The sequence below is a fragment of the Lynx rufus genome, unplaced genomic scaffold (genome assembly GCF_022079265.1).
Source record: "Lynx rufus isolate CCGP_SWC_20201006 ecotype Redwood Valley unplaced genomic scaffold, mLynRuf1.p SCAF_2, whole genome shotgun sequence".
NCBI lineage: Eukaryota > Metazoa > Chordata > Mammalia > Carnivora > Felidae > Lynx > Lynx rufus.
Genome location: NW_025814834.1, coordinates 199,252,864 through 199,259,013, shown reverse-complemented (window position 1 = coordinate 199,259,013; position 6,150 = coordinate 199,252,864).

Below are 6,150 nucleotides of genomic sequence, written 5' to 3'. Positions count from 1 at the left end.
ACCCCCAGCCCCTGGCACGGGGCCCAGCACACGGCAGGTGCTCAACGACGTCTGCGGAACGAGCCGGTCGGTCGAGCAAAAGACGCCCCCGCGCATGCGCACAGCAGCCCACGCGGCCGGCCGCTGGCATCACGGCCTCTCGGAAGCACAGACTCCAGCTGCTCGCGGACCGCCTCACCTTGGGCCTCTGGGTCCCCATCTGCACAGTGGGATAGCAACCCCGGCTCGCAGGGTCATGGTAAGAACGGAGACGAAGCGTGGTGAGCACGCACTGGCCGTTACCACTGCCCTGCTGTCACCGTCCGTGTCCGTCTTCCCAGCAGACGCCCTCATCTTGAGGGCAGGAGCCAGAATTCAGCCGCAGACACCCCCACCCCGGCCCCCAGGGCAGCCTGGCCCTAAGAGGGCGGCAGTCAACAGGCGGCGGGTCAGCGAAGGGCAGACAGGAAACAAGGTCACCCACCCCCCAGCTGGGGGCCCCGCGGAGGATGCCAGTCCATGGGTTGTGCCTGGCACGCTGACAAGACCCCCCTGCTCCCAGTGTAACAACCCCTAGCTCTCTAGGAACCTTGTAGGCTCAGCCCTCCTAAGCCCACACGTGGCTCCCCCACACCCCAGCCCAAGGAGGGACCCAGGGAGCCGCCCACAGGCCCCTGGTGCCTGCCATGGCATTGGCAATCAGCTTGCTGCAGTTAGATTTCCCAGATCCCACTGCTGACGGATTCCAAACTACCCTTAGTAAAGGCTGGGCTGGCGAGCAGAGCTGGTGGAGGGGGGGCAGGATGGGGGGTGCCGGCCGGCTGTACAGGGGGCACAGCGAGCTCTAGGAGAGTTTGGGCTGAAGCAAGCCCCCTACCCATCGCGGAAGCAGGCTGAAGCATTACCCCCCACCCCATCCCGCCCTGTCTCAGAAAACCCCGGCCCCCTCTGGAGGGGGGGTGATGACAGGTCAGCAAAGGGACAGAGAACTCCAGAGTAGGTGAAAGGGCAACTGGACAGCTGGTTCCACCAGGACCCGGCTGTGTGAGCTTTGGCAAGTGGCTTGACATCTCTGAGCCTTCTAGAGGACGGCAATGCCACCGCCTCTGAGAGTGTGGAAGGCTCAGTGAGCCCACCTCAGGCTGGATACCAAGGCCCAACCCTTGGCCAAGGCCCCGGGCCGTCTCTGGGTCTCTGGACTCCCACTAGGGCTCTCCCACCTCTGACGCCCTGTACAAACAATGGTCACCCAGTCCGGGCCAGGGGCCACAGCCAAGGTGTCCCTCAGCTGGGGGGAAAGGGGAAAGAACCCAGCGTCACCACGTCCTGAGCTAAAGCTGCAAACAGCAAGGTCTCCCGGGAGCTCTAGGACCAGAAGGGCCCGAAGAGCCATTGAGGCCAATCCTCCGCCTCCAGACCAGAGTGCAAACTGCCAGTAGCTTCAGAGAACCAAACTGCCCTTGAACTCGGCACCACGAGGCACTGGGAAGTCCCTCTTCTAATCCGGCTCAAGTTCTCCCTTTCAGGGTAGACCCCACCCTCCAGGGTTCTACTTTGGGTCATCCATGATCATTCAAACTCGGTTCCCGCTCTCCAAGGGAAAGCCTTGTTCCCACCCCCCCCCCCAAACCAACTCCTCAGATGAGGCCAAGAGTGGGACAGGAAAAGAGCAAAGCCGAAGCAGGTAAATGGAAGAAATCAGTATTTACGGGAGACCCACCCCTTATCGGGCACTTTATTACTTCATGTTGTTCATTCTCCAGCAACTCTGGAGACAGAGGTACTCTGAGCTCCACCGAGACAAGAGAACAAGGCTCAGAGAGGTTAAGCAAACTTGCCAAGCTCACACAGCCAAGAAACCGGCGGAACCAGGATTTCAACCTGGTTGGCTGTTCCACTACCTCCAGCTGCCCCCCCGGTTTGGAGACCCCAAGACAGATGGCACCAAGGCCCAGGTTGGGGCCCAGGGGTGGAAAGAAGGCAGCAGACCTTGGCCAGCTGGGTCACAGAGGTTGTGGAACCCTGTCCATCTGGTATAAAAGGCCAGCACAGACATTCCCTGCCCTCCACCCTCAGCAGCCAGGTAGGGAAGAGGCCAGATCATTTGTCAGGGGCCACCCCCACCCCCATCCTGCAGCTGGGCCCTCAGCCACTGCTGCCCAGACTCCCCCCTGTAATCACGGCTTCCTGTTTGGCGTGGAGACTAGGCCTGGTCAGTGGGGGGAGGGGAGCAGCCACCCCTCTGGCCGGGGCCTACTCTGAAGGGAGGGGGGCCGGAAGTAAAGGCTACCCAGCCTCCTGGAATCTTGGAAGGCTGGGAGCCAAAGCAGGGGGGCGGCCCCCAAGGAGGCCAGTCAACAAATATTTACCCAGTCCTGGCCTGATGTTCCCAGGATGTGGCGGACCGTTAGTGGGGACAGCAAGACGAGCCAGGTGGTCCGAGACCAGCCCAGACCCCACCCCCTGCTGGGATGGGGACTGGGGGGGGGGCAGGAGCAAGGGGCTGGGCCCTAGGACGGCTCCTGGCACCCTGCCCCCCTGCCCCAGACACCAAATCACAGCCTTCCGAGCAGCTGAGCTGGAGCCCAGAGCCACAGTGCCCCTGTCCCACCCAGATGCGGTGGCCGCGCCCTGGCACTCAGACCTCAGGCCCGCTCCATGCGGCCCCCGGGCACCTCCTAGCCCACGGGCACACGCTTGGGCCCAGCAGAATTCCGCCAGTCTCGCTGTCCCTCACTGTCCCCTCAACCCACCTCCGAAGGAGAGAACACAAAGCCCCCCCTCCTGGGCTCCAAAGCTCAGAGTCCTGGTTTCCTTCCTTCCTTCCTTCACTCATTCCCTCATTCAGACCGTTCAATTCTGGGCCAGGAGCAAAGCTGGCCTTGGGGTACCGCAGGGATGTAGACTTGGGCTCCACACGTGACAGCTTTCTGAGGGGCAGAAGGGATTCCACGCAGGCCCCATCACCGATGCAGCGTGAGCCCCAACCCTGAGGGCAACCAGCGTGAGCCAGGGGGCGTGGGGCTGGTGGGGGGGCAGGTTAGACCCCTCACGTCCTGAAGTTCTAAGTATTTCCCCTCTCCTGGGCCCTGACCAGAGACGAGCCCCACCCCTCATCCTGCACAGTTTACAAAGCTCTCCCTCAATCCAAACCCATGACCCTCAAAGAAGCCCATTTTACAGATGACAAAGCCTTGTGAGGTGGCCGAGGAGCAAGGGCTCCAGGCTCAAGCCCTGGGTAAGCGCCGCCCCTCCGCCCTCCGCCGCCCGCAACACGTAATTAGTGCCACCCACCTCCAAGGCCAGGGGGAGCATTAGATGAAAAGAGATGGGGGACGTGCCTGGCCCAGAGCCTGGCAGAGAGCAAGCCCTTAGGGGACAGTAGGTAACGTGGGATTCATCTGGGGGGGTGGTAAGGAGGCCCCAGGGAGAAGTAGCTTGCCCAAGATCACAGAGCAAGAGGGGGTAAAATTCGGACTGCGGCGCAGTCCTCTTGGCCTGCCAGGCCCCGGCTCCATCCGGCTCTGCTACTTTCCAGCTGTGGGACCGTGGGCAAGTCATTTAACCTCCCGGTGCCTCCGTAAAATGGAGGTTCTAACAATTCCCACCTCCAAAGACGATCAAGTGCCTGGTGGGCGGGGCTCCAGCGAGCCTTAGTTTGCTGTTTCTGTCATTAAGCCCCGGGGGTGTGCGCCCCGCCTCCCAGATCCTGCCCACAGTCCCCGTGGGGGGAGGTGGGGAGGGATGACAAAGACAGATGGAGACTTGACGGCCTCCCATCCCCATCCCCACCCCCAGCTGCCTCAGTCTGCTCCAGCCCTCCGCAATCCTACTGCAGCCCCTTCTAGAATGACCCATCCCTCTCCTCCAAGCAGCCAGGCTGGGGGGGGGGAGGGGTCCCAGCTCCAATGGGAGTGTCTGGAGGGAGGCCTGGCTTCTCGGGGAAGGGGGGGACTCTGTCTCCACCTCTTTCTTCCCTTCCGGAGGACCCCTCTCACCCACCCCACTGATGCCCCAGCACTTTCCAGAGCCCAAGCCCAGAACTGCCCTGCCCCAGTGCTGCCCCGGGGGCCCCCCAGAGACCCCTTGTCCCGTTCCATGAGGTGGGAGGAGTCATCCGTCTTCAAAAGGCCAAAGGGCTTTTTGTCTACAGTAGAACCCCCAACACGAGGGAACAAGTAACACACTGAACTGGCAGCTGGAAGCACTGGGTTGCTCCCTAGGGTGTAGAAGGCGCCAGGTCCCCATCCCAACTCTGCCACGAGGATGTTGCAACCCCCAGAAGCAGTCCTAGAAGTCAAGTATGTGTCTCCAGTCGACAAGTAAGAAAGCCTGGGGTTATGGCAGGCTACAGCTTGCTCCATGCCACGTGGTGACCGCTTTTATTGCATAACTCAAAACCTCCTCCTCCAGGAAGCCCTCCCTGACCTCTCCGGGCTCCCTCCTGCAAAGACCCTCTCTGCTGAGAGCTCACGGCATGGCAGGCTGTGCTCAAGTCTACCCCAGGGGTTCATTTTCTCATCGCCACATCCCTGGGAGGTTGGCATGGTTATAGTCCCCATTTTACAGATGAGGAAGTTGAAACAGAGAAATCCCTCACTCAAAGTCACACAGCAGGTGTCTGTCTTTGGAGCCCCTGCCACCTTGGGAGCTAACAGAGAGCAGACCCCTGTGGTGTCCCTGGGTCGGGGCCTGACCTCCAACAGCCCCAGGGTCCCCAACTTTTAATTTTTATAGTGAGGACAATCTTGCTCTGACAACTCATCATTCAGTCACAGGGTGGCTGGAGGAGTACAGAGCTCCAGGACTGGAAATGGGGGGGGGGTGGGGGGGTGGGAGGGGGCAGGAAACACCAGGCCTGGGGGTGGGGCTTCAAAAGAATTCCTTGTGACTCAATTGGTTAAGTTTCTGACTTCAGCTCAGGTCATGATCTTATGGTTCATGAGTTTGAGCCCCCGCCGGTCGGGTTCTGTGCTGACAGCTCAGAGCCTGGAGCTTGCTTCACATTCTGTGTCTCCCTCTGTCTCTCTGCCCCTCCCCCATTCGTTCTCTCTCTCTCTCTCTCTCTCTCTCTCTCTCTCTCTCAAAAATAAGTAAATGTTTCAAAAAAAACAAAAACAAAACAGAATTCCTTGGTTGATTTCACCTCCCAATGGTCCCCAGCCACAGAATAACAACCTTACAAAAGAACATGAAATCAACATTTGTTGGCTGTTTACTATGCGCCAGGCACTGTACTAGAAGCTTTCCACGGTAACCTCTTTGGTTTTTGTTATTCTACCAGTTCTACAGAGGTGGAAACGAGGCACAGAGAGGTTAACTAACTTTCACAAGGTCACACAGCCACAAAGGAGTGATCTCCCATCACGGGGAATATTCCAACACGACGAGGTGACACCCAAAATCCCTTCCAGCCCTGAGCTTCTAAGAAAACATCTTTCGAAGCTAAAACTTCCAGAAGCTCCACACTCCGAGCTTTTCTGGGTAGGGACTGAGGTGGCCCTGAAGGCAGCTGTCCTTCAGAATCCCAGACACCTGGTGTCTCAGGAGAGAGGACTCCCCAGAGCAGATGCCCGAAGACACACACCCACCCACCCACGCACCATCTGTGGCATGACTGGGACCTGCTATCCCCACAGGCCACCCCGGAAGCCCCACCCCCCACCCCGACCACACACACTCCCTTTCAAGCTGGTGGGCAAACCCAGGGGTCATCTTGTCCCTCCCCTGCCCTAAGCCAGCCACTGCCCATCCGAGCGATGTCCTCAGAGGACCCCGCCACGGAGGCCACTCCTGAAGCCAACCTGGGTGGGGCGCTTCTGGTCCAACCTCGGTCCCTCCTGCCACAGGCATCACCCTCTCCCTCTGTTAGGGCACCTGGGCAGCCGGGCACCATTCATTTACCCTTCGCCTCCGGGGCCAGATGAGACGATGCTCCTCCTGGACAGCCTCCCCCCTGGGAAGATGTGAGGCGTGGAGAGGGGCTCCCCTCTCCCCTCACCATCTGGAGCCCCTCCCAGTCAAGCCCACCATCTTGCCTTTATCTGCCACTCAGCTTTGGGTCTGAACCACACCCAACCTACCTCACCTTCAGGTTCAGGGAGACCCTACTCACCTCAGACAGACGCGCTCCCTTCCTTCCCTCCACCCCCTTACGGGGCATGAATTAGA